Source organism: Struthio camelus, chromosome 2 (genome assembly GCF_040807025.1).
Source record: "Struthio camelus isolate bStrCam1 chromosome 2, bStrCam1.hap1, whole genome shotgun sequence".
NCBI lineage: Eukaryota > Metazoa > Chordata > Aves > Struthioniformes > Struthionidae > Struthio > Struthio camelus.
This window is the reverse complement of record NC_090943.1, coordinates 126,387,373-126,402,035: the sequence shown is the minus strand read 5'-3', so window position 1 is coordinate 126,402,035 and position 14,663 is coordinate 126,387,373. Positions and strand designations below refer to the sequence as shown.

Genomic DNA, 14,663 nt, shown 5'->3' with positions numbered 1-14,663 from the left:
AGTTACTTGGATGCATTAACACTTGATGGGACAGCAGTACTATCCTTGTCAGCACACTGCAGGAATCAAATCTCAAGAAAGACATGATGAATAAGAATATGCCGTTTTCACAAAGTTTCTTTTCCTACTCGCTCTGAAGTCCATATATCTTTTAAAAAAAGGAAAGGAAACTGCCTTCCTTTTGGCAAATTCCATAAGAGGGGTTCTGTAGTAAGGAAAAACAAGAGGCGGAATATAGATGCCACTTCATCATAACTTTAAGCACTTGGCCCTGGGAAGCAAGCCTATCCATATAACATACTGCTCAAACGCTCTACACAATCACTGGAGAGTAACCAAGTTCAAACACTTCCCCCTCTCCTCTGACAACATACTACAGACGCTATATGCATCTCCAGCAGCAATTCACTCTGCTTGAGTTTGTTGTTTACCTCTTTCACTAACAACATATGGAACTATGAAAAAAGTTAGTTCCTTCTCTCTGTTTGGCATCAGGTCCACAGAGCCTCCTTGGAGAATGGGTGCCTGAAAGACCACCCACTGGATCTTTTACAGTGTTCACAGCAGTCCCTTGAGGCCCAGTTTAGGAATTAGAGGCTGTATTTTAAAGTATCCCTGTAGTCCACAGACTCTGAATCCCCTGTTGGAAGAGTGCTTTAACTACCACCCCGTGAGGATACTCTGAGTGAACATGCTCTCTGCTCACCTTTGGAAGCCAGCTAGCAACTCAAATCTGAGGGACCGGGTAGAAAGCTGGTATCACAGATACTCACCATAACCTGGCGGATAAGTCATTTCACTCATGGCAAGGCAGAAATGATGTTCAGACCCTGCTTTCTACCTCAGACTACCACAGGATAAAAAGCTTGTTTCTCTTCTTCAACCAACACGATGTCCTGTTCTCCAAACCCAGCCTTTTAAAAACTCAAAGCAGCCTCAAATCCCCACCTCCAGCTGTCACTTTTTGGCTGTGAAGCTTCCTGGCATTATACGTTAGAGGTTTCTCTGCCTTTTTCTGATCCCAAGAGCTTCATAAACTACACTGACTCAGTAAGATCCAAGCTATTTTTAAAAAAGGTTCTTTGGATTGCAAGTTTGGGCACTTAGGAAATGCTAGATCTGTGCAATCTCAGTTCTGTTCGCTTTTTCATTCCTCCTACACTGTCCAGGCTGTCCTGTCAATGACTATGTGAGCTGATCACTTTAATTACGGTTCTGACATTAATGTCAGCACCATCAGAAGCATGCATGGAGGAGAAAGAATTCTGGTGAAACAAGAAGTTAAACCATTTCTTCTTCAGAGCACTTGTCTTTGCAACCTAAGTAACAGTAATTTACAGTGTTAATGAGAGGGGAGCCATGCCCTCATACACAGTATAGTGTTGTACATGCAAATGACTCAGAGGTGATGAGAAACAAGCTCTAGAGGACCCTGCTTGAGCAGGGAGGTTGGACTAGATGATCTCCAGAGGTCCCTTCCAACCTAAACCATTCTGTGGTTCTGTGATTCTGTAACAAGCTCCTATTTCCAGCTCTTCCAACAGCTGGACAATTCAGCAATCACCTTTGGCAGGTCACTGAATCTCTTTGTCTCCCTTTCCTTAACTGCAAATTGGCAATGATAATCACCTTTCTGTGTAATGAGATATGGATGACAAATAGGAAGTAACAGTATTGTCCAAATAAGTTTTAGCTCCTCAGTGTAAATTCACATCTATAAATCTGTTCCAAAGTACCTTGTTAGTTTTGGGAGTTGCAAAAATGTTTGCTTCTGCTGTCACATGTGTGGGAGTAGGTCAGGATTAACTCTCCTAAAGTTAATAATAAAGTCAGGCTGAGTAAGTGCAGCATCAGACCTGCCCAGTAACGAAACACCCCAGACCTACTCTCACAGGAGCTGAGCTTTCTCAAGTGATTTTCAGCACTCTGATAATCATATGTGACAAAATACACCTCTGTTCCAAGTTTTCACTCCTTCAGAATCCCCACAGATCTAACATTTCTAAATCTGGTCTGTTTCCCAACTCAGCAGTTTAATTTTCTCACCTAGGAAAGCAATTAAGTCACCAATCTTTATGTACTCATTTTTATTTCCATGTACGGATACTTTGCGACAGTAAGCTTCCAAAACCTTCACCAAGCATGAAGATGCCACAAGATTAAATTCAGACACTTATCTGTACAGTATCTATTTTACTCAACTACTACAAAGTAATGGCGAGTACATTAAACAGGAGAGTGTCAGTGACTATAGGAAGGACAGGGAGCACCATCTCTAATATTTTTCCTATCCACGTAACCTGTGTGTCTTAAGTCAATCAGTTCCATTGCACACTGTATCTTCAAGGCTCCTTTTAGGAGGTGGGAGAAAGTACTACGTATGCCTGACAGAATCCGTCATCAGGCCTTCAATCTTTCACTCAACAAGAGGAAAACTTAAAACTGCAGATGTAGCTGCAGCTAAATTACATTGCTTCAGAGAGCTGAAACATAGTAACATAAAATAAGTAAATCTCTCAAACATGTCTTTCACAGCATCTGGATCCTGAATAGCTTTTTTTGTGCATTGTATGCCATCTCACAAAACAGAGAAAATACTCTAATTGGATTTGTACAATATTTTTATACTTCTTTTACAGGTTTCCTATCCAACCTGAAGTTCAATAAAAATGTCTTTGCTTTCGGGGAAGGTGGGTGTCTTTTTAAAACTGTTCAGAAGTACCTAGCATTATTTTCTGGGGACAATCCAGGGAGTTCATTACTCTGGATTCTCTATAACTCAGAAGGGAGCCCTCAGCATACAGTGAAGAAGTGGGAGTGCTCCAGAGCACAGATGAGCAACTGAGACCCTGCCTCAGGTGACTGGGGGATGACTAGCACAAAAAATATTTGAGAAAGGGCTGTGTCCCATTACCACTGAGACCAATCCACATCTGCCAGTGACAAAAATGGCTCCGTCAGTGCCCCACTATATGAGTAACCACAGCAAAGGCTAAAGACATAGGACAGCGATCCATTTGTAGAGCAGAGTATCATTCCATATGCCGTGAGGTTTCTGGCTTCTCTGCAACTCAAGAGACCACCACTGCAGTAATGCTGATATTTCAGCCTCTTTTCAGCCTCTACGGCTGCAAAGAATTTAGGCTTCAAACTGCTTTTCCCTCTTTCTCTCTCAGCTATGTTCCAGCCTTTGCACCTTCTGCACTACAGTTGCCAGGAGCTTACCCTTACCTCGCTTGCTCCAACGTGTATGCATGGGCTTCGCTAAAGCAAGTCTGAGCCCAATTCACCTGTCCCCTGTTACGCTATTTTGTTTACAGTGAGTAAACAAATGCAGGGGAGCTTGATGTTTTTACATTTTGAACATGGCTGCACAACAGAAGAGCACAGATTATTCCAGTTAGTACTATGCACTCCATTTGGGTGCACGAGAATTCTTGCCTTATAAAGTCCATTTTGTCTCCTACCCATGCCCCCATGCAGTGTATACATAAGGAGAAACTGAAATGTTCCAGGCTCCCCTGTCATCTTATGAGCTAAGCAATAATATGTAGCTCTGCATCTTCTCTTCATCAAATCAGATTCTTCAGTTTCATTTCTCTCCTAGTACTTCACTTCAACAGGAATGAGGGTGAACTGCTGCACTAAGCCTGACAAAAGCAGAAATGACGCTAGACTGATGAGCAAGCTGTGGAGTGAAACAGAGTGGGACGGTTTTACTCAGTCTTTGCGCCGCTTATAGCCATTTTATGCTAAGAAAACTGTTGGTCAAGGGTCTCTGAATAAGAAATGCTCTCAAATTCCTGGTAATAGTGATAGCTTGCATTACTTTAAAGCACACTGACCGTTCCTATCATCCTTGCAACAATCATCTATATTTTTGTCATCTACCTGGTAACAGAGCTGTACAATTATTTGCTTGAGGAAAAATATAGTTGAAAATTGCCCTGAAATTTCAGCCAGTGCAGGTCACATCTTTCTCCTTACAAACCTGCAATAGCATAGAAGACCATCATTTGATCCTCGGCACCAACTCATTACGTATTTCATACTAGGAGAAGGGCAACATAACCAAAGGACTGACATGCTGGACCTCAAACTGTAACTCACTGAAACAACTGAAAGCAGCAAAAAGGCTGCTGCCACCACTAGAGATGAATCATATGTGATTTCTATTCAAAATGGTATCACAGTTCAGCCTGTTAACCAGGCTGGGACTGGTTCTCTGCCCTTTTTCTCCCACCTCGTGGAATTAAAGTGGCTTGAAAGAAAAATTGGGCTTGAGGGCTTTAACACAGTGCCCTTTTCAGTGAAAACGACCAGGAAACTCTTTCTTGCTTTACTGACAGAAACACTAGGAGACACCTGTTTTGGACACACAAACATTCAATTACTGGTGGTAAAGAAACACTTCTGTTCTATCAATCTGTTATCATTCACTCCAAAAAAATGTTGTAGGGTCTGTGACCTAAACTTCTCCCTTGTAAACAGGGATTTAGTCTAAATATGTATTATTCCCCTTAGACACACTGCTTTTTCTGTTATAACATATGTCCTGTATTCAGTTCTAATTATAAAAGTAATGACCTCCTCTATTTACAGAAAGGGAAGCTGGTCACGCAGACATTTTTTTCTTTTTAGTTACATGAGCCCTTCTGACACAAGTATGCTTCTAGACCAGTTGATTTATGTTGAAAGTCCAGCTTTAGCTTCAGCCTTGTGTTAACTGATTCCTACTGAAGCAGTCCTTCTCAGCCCATCAGCGCTGTAGTATGTTTCTGCATTAAGGGTTTTTCACAACAAAATGCTACCGTAATTTCCCAGATGCTCCATCCTGTCACTCTTGAGACAGGGCTGTTCCCAGTGACTGATGCTTGGAATACAAAGAAATAACAGTTCAGAGGCCCTCACAGCTTACTATGCCTTTGCTGGTTTGCATTTCCTAGGTCAGGCAGGAAGTCTGCCTTCACATCCCATTAATTTCCTAGTGTGAGAGGTGGAAAAAGAGAAAATTGATGCCAGAAGGGTCCAACTCCTCACAGATTTTGAGGAGCAAGAAGACGAGACCACAAGAGCAGAGCTTAAGGGAGAGGAGACCTTTACATGACACACCCTTAAATGAAGCACACTCCTAAAAGACTGAGCTTGGGAGAAAACTATTATATTTGTATATGTAAAACATAAAAACACAAAAGAGGAAAAAACCTTCAGGGCATTTATAATAGACTTGGTATCTTTGAGATAAGTAGTCTCAGAGGATCTACAGAATCTTTAGCCATAGGGATGAGAACCAAGACAAAGAAAAAGCTCCTGATTTAAACGTGTTTTTCTTTTTTTTTTCTCTTAAAATAGCCATGTCTGTTCTGCAGCCTAGCAAAAGACCAGATAGCAAGTTCTGAAAGGAAAAGAAGATAAACAAACAGTGATTTAAATTAGCAAAGCACAGATTGATAGGCACACAGACATCTATAGCAAAAGTGAAAGCTCTAAGGAAGAGGCTTCAAAAGGCAAAAAAAAGTCTTTTTGCCAGAAGAAGAGTTTTGCCAGAAGCAGAATAAAGACTTGCCTGCAGCCTGGAAAAAAAGCTCAGATCAGGAGCACCCATTTCCATACAGCTGCTATATTTGCAAGACCAAAACTATTTTCTGCTGAAACCTTTAGCCAGGTTGATGCGGGATCTGCAGTTACAGACTTTGCAAAGAAAATCTAAGCATGCTGAATATAGGCAGGTAAAATACACCTCTTAGAACGGGGGGAAAATGTTATTCTGGAAAAAAAAAAAAAACGTTTTCAGTCATTTCAGGTAGTGGGAAAGGCTGAAAAACATAATCTCAGTAATAGGGACTCAATTCAGTTGCCTAAAGTAAGGTGTTTAGTGCCCTCGAGCTGCCCTACAGAGCTGACCCCACCAGCTGTTGCAGTACAGCAATGGGTCTTAGGCCCTGCACTTTACCCATGAGTGTATATGACTGTCTCAAATGCCATTTGAGATACTCCAGGGTACCAGCTACTTACGTCCAAGAAACTGGCTCTGAGCCCTAGGTCTCGCTAGCAGAGCACTCATGGTAGTAGGATAGGAGTCCATGAAGGTGAAAGGAAAAAAAAACATATATAAGAGTATAGAAATTATGGAAAAAAAAATCACAAGTAGACAAATACCAAACTGATAAAATTTGATACTACCAAGTACGACTTGTAAAAGTTAGAACAAAGACTAGAATCCAATGCTGTGTATAGTATACTAATATACTAAAAAAGAGTATCTGGATCCATGATTTAGGATCAATGCAGATCTGTTCACCGATGAGGAAAAAAAGTTACATACCGGCTCTAAGTTATTATTTCTCCAATCCAGAAATAATACTACACAGCTGATAAGCACATAATCAATGTTTTAGTCAAGGCGTTTGCCAGAAATAGTACATCAGTAACGGTAGTGGCAGACAACGGACCACAGCTTGATTCCTTTGAGTTTAAAAATCAAAGCCTTTGCAAACCATTCAAACATTTTACTTCAAGTGCAGGATATTCAGAATATAAATGTCTTGCGGATAGTGGTGTTAAAATAGCTAATCATCTAAAGCCATTAGAGTATGCAGATTTTTAGGGAAGCCAGATGTTTAGTGAAAAATAACCAAAAAGATGTAAAAAAAATTCCTAATAATGAAACTAAAAACATATAGAAAAATTCACAATAATGACAGAAAAGACATAAATATTCAAGCGCCAGCAGCCTATAAAATAGCCCAAGGAAAATCTGGAGTGAGTTAGTCCAAAGGAATGTGTGTGAAGGGAGGAAAAGCAAGGGAACATGACCACACAGACAAAACTTTGCTAGTGCAGGCCACTCAGAAGGACTAGTGTTAATGTTAAGATGGGATCTGTGACAAAAGAGAAGATTATCCAGCTAAGGAAAAGGTGGACACAAGCAACCCATGCCAGATGGTAAAAGCTAAAAAGTGACAAAGTATATGAATAAATGAGAAAGAAAATGTATCTAAGAAAGTAAAGGAGATGAACCACATTATCAAAGAAATCTTTTGAAAAAAATTCTTGCTCAAGGGGATCTCCAAGAGGAAACGGCATGAAAGAGAGCTTGGAAACTGTGAAGCCCCAAACCTGAAAAGGAAGGAAGGAAGAAGATTAGGCAATGATTGCTCAGTGTAGGAGAGATTCTGGAGAATGGAAGAGCTCATGATTTGATTGCATGAGGAAGATAAAGACAAGGCAACAAAGACTGAGATGCACATATAAAAAATTTAAAATAATAATTTTAAAAAAAAGCTTAAAAGTCAGAAGCTTTTCTTCTGAAGGGCAAGACTCAAGAAAAAAGAAAGGTATAAGGACATTTGTTGTCCATGGAGAAGAAAAGCTGCCAAAGGACACAAGGCCAAGTTCATCTTTGTATCTGAACTGAGCTTGCCACAAAAACTAGAAGATACTGGGGAGTTTATCCACTGTCCTAGCAACTGGGCCGCAGGAACCTTTTCCTGCAAACGCTCCTTGGGCCAGCACCCCTTGCTAGGGAAAGACTCTTATGGAGACTCTTATGCTGACTCTGCCTGCTGAAGACTTTATTAGAAGACTTTCTTAGGCAACCATAGCTGTTTTATGATTACTTTCTTCATACAGTAACGATGAATATGGAGTAGGACAAACAATCAAACAAAAAACAAAGAACAAAGCCTTTGGCATAGGCCATAAACAGGACAGGAGCTCAGATAGTGATGGATGAATAAGTTAAAATGCAGCAAAAGGCATTTGCGCAACAGGAGAGCAGAAACAAAGGAATGACCTTGGAGAACAGTGAAAGAAAGGTAGAAAAAATTTGCAAAGATAAGATATATCACTGCTAACAAGGTTGGTATTACTATACTCCTTAGCCAAAAATAAAAGCCAAAACCAAACCTGCAAAGATGGATTTGATTTGAAGAATTAGGCACTAGAGAGAAGTCTGGACTTTCTCCAGCTGCATTCCACAGCCAAAGGTGTGAGCAAGATGAAAAGCAGAAACTAATCAATGCTAAGGAGTGTCACAGATGCCAGAATGTGAAACAAGAAGAGCAAAGACAAAGAATTACAGAGGTAACACACGGAAAAGTCCACAATCAACTCAGAAAAAAACACTCCCTACCTCAGATCACCAGGTTACTTACAGGAAATGATCTGACATGATAGACTATTTCATATGGAAGTTTTTCCAGTGCGTGGTGTCACCTAGAAAGATGTAAACTAAATGTAGTTTGAGTCAATGGCCAAAACTATAACGTTCTGCAGAAATGTAGCATTTTGCTTGTGGCCCTGGAGGCCACACATCCCTAATGCAGACCATGAGCTGAGGGCTAAGATAAGAATATTTTACCAACTTCTCAGAATACATTTTGCAAGTGCCCACAGCGAGAAAAGGAAGGGGTAGAGGAGAGATTTTTTTTTCCAACCTTAGCTCCTGCCTTCTTCCTACACAGATTTATTTATCCTTTTCCACACTCCTCTAAAGATGTGACCATAGGAACCTCCTCTTTGCAGGATTTATCAGGTCAGTTTAGCAAGTATCTAACCTTACTGAACCACACAGCAGCTAGCGTCTGCCATAAGTCACAGTATCTACTGGGATTTCTGGAGAAAGTATTCACGCTCAACAACACGAAACTAGTTTATGTTATGTGTTGTGAGAGAGCTTGTCTACCCTTGCTGATGCCAGCAGAAAGGCAGGGCAGAAAGGTTCTCTGTCCACCAGAACGGTTTGCTGACATACTCTGCAGATTCATCACATCTCTTCTCCCTGCTGCCACGCATGGGTCCACAATAGGAGGCTTATTTGTTCCTGCATTTAGACAGCACGTTAACTCATAAGGGTTTAAATCGGACATATAGAACGCTAAAGAGTACACGTCAGCAATGACACATGATCTCTGAAGGCAGGCTTTGAGAATGCGGTCACGTAGGTTGGTTGGGGATGTGACAGATCAAAGACAGCTGATGCAGGCTGTGAGATTTTTGCCCATGCTAATTCCCAACTTCAGTGCAGGGTCATAAACCCAAGGAAGTCTGAGTCCACTGTCCTACAAACATGAAAAGAGCTAACAGCATCTTCAAAACTTACAGGTGAAGCGTGTGATCCAATCATCCAACCTCAGAACACGTTGTGAGGAACTCCATCGCAACTCAGAAACAGCTTGCTTGTTGCTGTCTGGAAGCTTGCTAACCCAAACAGCCACAGCTCAGCGGCTAACCAGTTCAGTGTTGGCAAGTCAGCTGCGGGTATTATGGTGGAATATCACGGTGTCTCTTTTTAAAGTCAGATCTGAAAACATGAAATGTAAGCTATGTAAACACCAAAGTGTGTGCTTTATCCTATGATACAGATGAGGATATTGAGTAAGAACATCAGAGTAAATACGCACGTCCACATGCTAAGTGACGAAGAAACCCTACATTCAGCGCAGAGTAAGAAGATGCACACAGTGATCAAAGTGCAGCTGAGCCACTGCCAGTTTACATCTCATCTTGTTTGCAGTAACCTGAACAGCTGCCTATACTTCAAGCCACTGAACATATAATTGGAACAGGACACTCTAAAGTGCAGTTTTATTTCTACTGACCCTGAGAGTAGATCTATCCAAATGAGATACTAAAAACCAACAATTATTATCTCCTAGGAGAGATATATTTGGAGAGGAAAGGAAGCAGAGACCAGCTAAGGGGTCTGTAGCCTTTTTCTCTCCCATTAGTGTCATCTCATTTAACATCCAGGCCCGGACATATTATACCAAAACATTTCTCTGACTGTGCCTCCAGCGCAGATAGCAGCTTCATTCAGCCTCAGTTCCAAAGACTGAGTCTGCATCTGTTTGTCGGGTTGCATACACTGGCCAAAAGCCTTCTGGTAATAAGTGAGACACCACCTTTGCTGGCAGGTACGGCAGAAAGAGTAGGGAAACCCTGTATGATCTTAATTTCCTATATAGCTTGGCAATATGATGTGATGGGTTTTTTTTAAGATAGGGTAAAAACAAAATCGCATTACATTAGCAGGGACATTCAGCAACAATTCTTTTTTCAAAAGCCTGAAGCAAAATTTCCACTGTGTAAAATCACACTACTATTGACTGTCATTTACAGATAAGTTATGCCAAATATAATTTTGATTAGACTTTCAGGAACAATCTTGGGTTATCGTAATTGGTAGTACGTAGTTCTGTCTTCGGAGCATTGCACTAGCATGACTTAATTAATTCACTCAAACTAGTAGAAAAAAATCATCAAGTGGATTTATTAATTGAGAAACAGACCTAAAGAGGGTTAGAGGTGATGTTCTGGCCAAGAATTTTAGAAAAAAAAGAGAAGTCGTTTCTAGAACAAACATTTGATCAATATTGAAACTCTCAATAAAATTCACTAATTTCTAGACAAATTTCTAGAAATACTACACTGTCATACTCCTTTTGTTCATAAATGTTTCAGTCCACTTTCCATCACACTTTAATATCTTTCACTTTCAAAGTTAACAGTTGTTCAGAAACAATGATTAACGTATTCAAGATTTAAACAGGTCATACTAACAGAGCTAATATTACATTTTTTTCCCACATGAACATTTGGTTGGGACTTCTATGTCTGTTGTAGATTTAACATTTTGGCTTTGATGCAAAACATGCATTATTTACGAAAAACTAGACAAGAGGCAAGTTACTAGTATATTTATTGAGCCGTTACTCAAAATATTGTGGAGTTGCCACTAAAACGCCCTACTTCATGCTCAGATCAGCTTCAGTATGAGCATTTAGTACCCGCAAAAAGTTAAGCGATAGGCTTATACAGAAAATTTATCAAGAAGATCTTGTTTCACATCAAGCTAAATTCAGATTCACATCCCATAGGAAATTAGGAAATGTCAGTATCAGTTTTCCTCCTGTTTTATCATCCCAAAGACAGTTGACATTTCAGCATTTCCTACGTAAAACCAGGACTAACCACTCCACTACTTATTCATTACCAAATATCAGATGTTAGCAATAGATGTAAATTCCGTTGCAGTTTTATTTACTGTTACACTGGCTAAACAATTTGCTCATATTTTTCACCAGTGGTTACCTCCCCCACACTCAAAGGTATTAATGGCCCTCCATGGTTCAGGTCAAGCCCTAGAAGTCACTGGATACTAGTAAAAACAGACCTTTCAGCAACCCCTTGAAACAAATTACTCTGAAAAGCATAATGTGCATAACAATTCCCCATTTTGCTTATACGCTGCCCCAAACACCACCTGTTTCACAATCTAGCGTAATAAACCCTTCAACTGACCATCCTGTTCTCATAGGTGAGCACTGCCACATCTCACGCCAGAGGTCCTGCAAGATAACTTTCCTGCCTCCATATCTCACACTGTCAACCCTTATGCTGGAAGACCTATGTCCGTGAGCTCTTTTAGGACCACCCTCTGACACTTGCATTTAGCCTGCTCCTGCAAAACTGGCACTGGCCTTAGACCTAGGAGCCCCTCACAAGCTTTCTGCTCAGCAGTTCTTCTCCTACTCTTTCAGAGTATTTTGATAGCACGTTCTAACTCACATCTGCTCATCTATCTGCATTATAGATCTTTTCACTACACCACTGAAGAAATTTGGATACTATTAGGAAGCAAATAATTAGCCATAGGTGCATCTGATTATTTAAAGATATGCATCATCCTGGGAGACCACAGAACACGCATTCCAAAGTCTTTGATGAGGAAACATCATGGCAGAGATTCATGTTGAAGCAATGCTAAAAATCTTTTTTTCCCGTCATCTCAATATTAAACTTTATTTCCCCTTGTGGTGAAGCCCCATAACTTGAAAGAGCTTGTAGTTTTAAGTAATAAAGCCCCCTGTTCTCTCCTGCAGGCATGGCATGCTGGTCACGCTACAACTTCCAGAACACACCAGACAGGGTGGTCAGAGGGAAAGCGGTATGCTACAGAGACAGATGTAATTTTCAATAAACACTAGCCCAATGAAGAAAGTGTGACAAAACCAAAAATTTCCTATAACAGTTTTCATTTTTCAGAAACTGCATTTTCAAATGTGAAATACAAGTTCCTAACCCCCTCTAATTAAAACCTAGACTGTTTTCTTGTCATTACCAGGAAAGCAATGAAGTATGAAGCAGCTAGTCTCTTCCCACTGCTATCGCCTTCTGCAAACCAGATCCTGGGTGAAAGATTTCCTGTAAATGAGGTAGGAGCATGCGGCCTCTCTTTTCTGGTACTTCCTCTTGGGAAAAAAGGGAGACGCAGACAGAGAAAGCCTTGACTCCATGTTCGGTCCAACTCATGTAATGACTAGGAGAGTTAACCAAGCACCAACAATGAAATAAACTTCACCCTTCAAGTAAAACAGTAGTTTGTCTTACCTCAGTCGCAGAAGGACAGGATGTACTGCCCTGCATATTAACTGCATTTTTGACTCAGAATATGTCTTTGAACCGATTTTGGGAGCAAGTAATTCACATGTTGATCTATATTTAGAGCTGTGCCAATGAAGCAATCCAGCTTTAATGAAATATGACCCCAAAAGCCTCTTTAACTGAACTCAATAAATTACCCTATTTGTTATAGTCAGACACACTTAGAGTCAATGATTTATAGCAATTTACTCTGTTTTCCAAAGTCAGGATCCCTTGGCAGAAGCAAGAAAGCAATAGACAAATCCTAAACAAGTACTATCTGAATAAAAAATGAATATATACTGCCTGTCAATCTGAAATAAACTTTTAATTCACACCAGTGTAAATATTTCGTCTTGAGTAGAAACATTAACAAATATAGTCATCTATTATATACTAGTCTATTCATGTTCTTACACCATGCTCATTGCAGCAATACCCAATTGCTTTCCAGTAGTGCATTAAGCAACATGTTGTTTGTTCTCCCTTCCTCTGCCCCAGGGGAGAGGTTTGTAGAATGATTTGCTTTGATAATTTGAGTGCTTTTCTTTAATGTGTATGTTGTAATGTATTTATGTCACAGAGGCAGGTTAAAGAAATCTTATTTGCATTTGGGTGATCGAGATCTGTGATAGTCTTCAGTTCCTCAGGGAGTTCATTCCACAGCGTTGGACCAGACATTGACAGTCTTCAACGTCGTGCATAGAGTACCTTGAGGCCAAAGAGTAAGTATTTTTTTCTTAATTTTTGTCTTGTTTTTTTTTGTCTTGAGCTTTAGCCCGCCTTGTAGATTGCAGCTCCCTGATGACAGAGCAACCTATCAACAAAGATTAAGGCCTGGAGTTTGGATCAGTATTCTGTAAGTCAAGACAGAAAAGAAAGCAGTCATCAAATGTACTTATTATAACTGCTGCTGCTGAGGAGAGTTGTTATAACCTTCCCTAACTACAAGGATTTCCCCAATGCCCACGGTCTCATGCAGATTTATCATTTGGCTGTAATCTAACCAAGAGGTGGCAAGCAATATGAGACCAGGGCAAGAAAATCTGCCAACACAGGAGTCTCCTAGTCAAACAGAGATGACTAAAGCATTGCCTGCTTCATGGGCTGCTATCAGCAAGAAATTCACAATTTCTCCCAGACTGTGGACTGCACTCACCAGCTGTGGGTTTCTGCTTTCACACAAAGGAAACTACAGTGAACATACAAACTCTTCAAAAAAAATCTTCTACGAGCATAAATTCTGTCTTGCTAAGATTTTTGACCCAAGAGCTGAGAACTGCCTAAATGAGTAGGTTGATATCGTTGGGTGAACAGCTCTAGTATTACCACCTAGTTTTGAAAATGTAGCCTCTGTAGATTATATCAAAACGTTACTATGGTGCCATTTGTAATTTTAAAAATCCATATGCATATGTGTGACTGTAGGTTTTTTTTTGTTTACTCTACTTTAACATAATTAATATGATACATCCCTAATCTCTAGGAATGCTTACAGTTTACACTTACAGAAAGGCAAGAAGCTACTTTGATTTAATGTCAATAGCACTATAACTCCATCCATTCTCTTACACACAGAAATAAGTTACATTTTTCCTCTTTACTTACACCTTCTAGAAAAGCTTGAACAATTACACTGAGGTAAGCCTAAAGTTTCCCTGATTTAACCAGGATTGTACAAAGCATTAGATACCACATTTTAGTAATCTTGTAAAAATATAATTTTTTCCCAGAGTTTCTGAAACGTCCATCTGGAAACTATGATGTGCCCCACAGCAACATAAAGTGATTATCTCAGGTGGACACATTCAGTAGACTAGGACAACAGCCTGTCCATACCACAGAGAAGAGGAAAACGAGGGATGCTATCCAATAATACTTTAGTCAGGTACCAGCCATAGCTCACAGAAGGTACCTGCTGACAGCAGGATACAGAAAAGGATACCACCAGCATCAGGTGCTGATGCTCCTGGGACAATCTCCAGGTCCATGCTACAGTAAAGAGTCAGTCACCAATGTTTAGGTAACACTTTCCCAGGCACTAAACAGAGTATTCCAAGAAGGCCTTGAGTATTATTACTATTATAACTTGTATAAAAGCCATGCAGTAGCAATAAGGTAATCAACGCTGAGTTGTGGGAAACCACGCAGTACTCTGTGCAGAGGGGAGTACGTTGGTATGGCTGAATGAAGACTCCGATGGTTTAGGAAAACGTACGTTAGGGAACGGGGTGGCA

The 14,663-nt window shown here is 40.3% G+C and overlaps 1 long non-coding RNA gene across 2 annotated transcripts in view; it reads right to left on the bottom strand.

Moving 5' to 3' along the window:
* LOC138066023 (uncharacterized) overlaps window positions 1-14,663 on the bottom strand; it is an 82,097-nt gene that overhangs the window by 59,350 nt on the left and 8,084 nt on the right. Inside the window, exon 2 of one of the 2 annotated variants that reach the window (XR_011139169.1) lies at window positions 9,104-9,304. The exons of the other annotated variant lie outside the window; for it this stretch is intronic. This is a non-coding gene — a long non-coding RNA (uncharacterized lncRNA). The remainder of the gene's footprint in view (window positions 1-9,103; window positions 9,305-14,663) is intronic. 2 annotated transcript variants of the gene reach the window in all.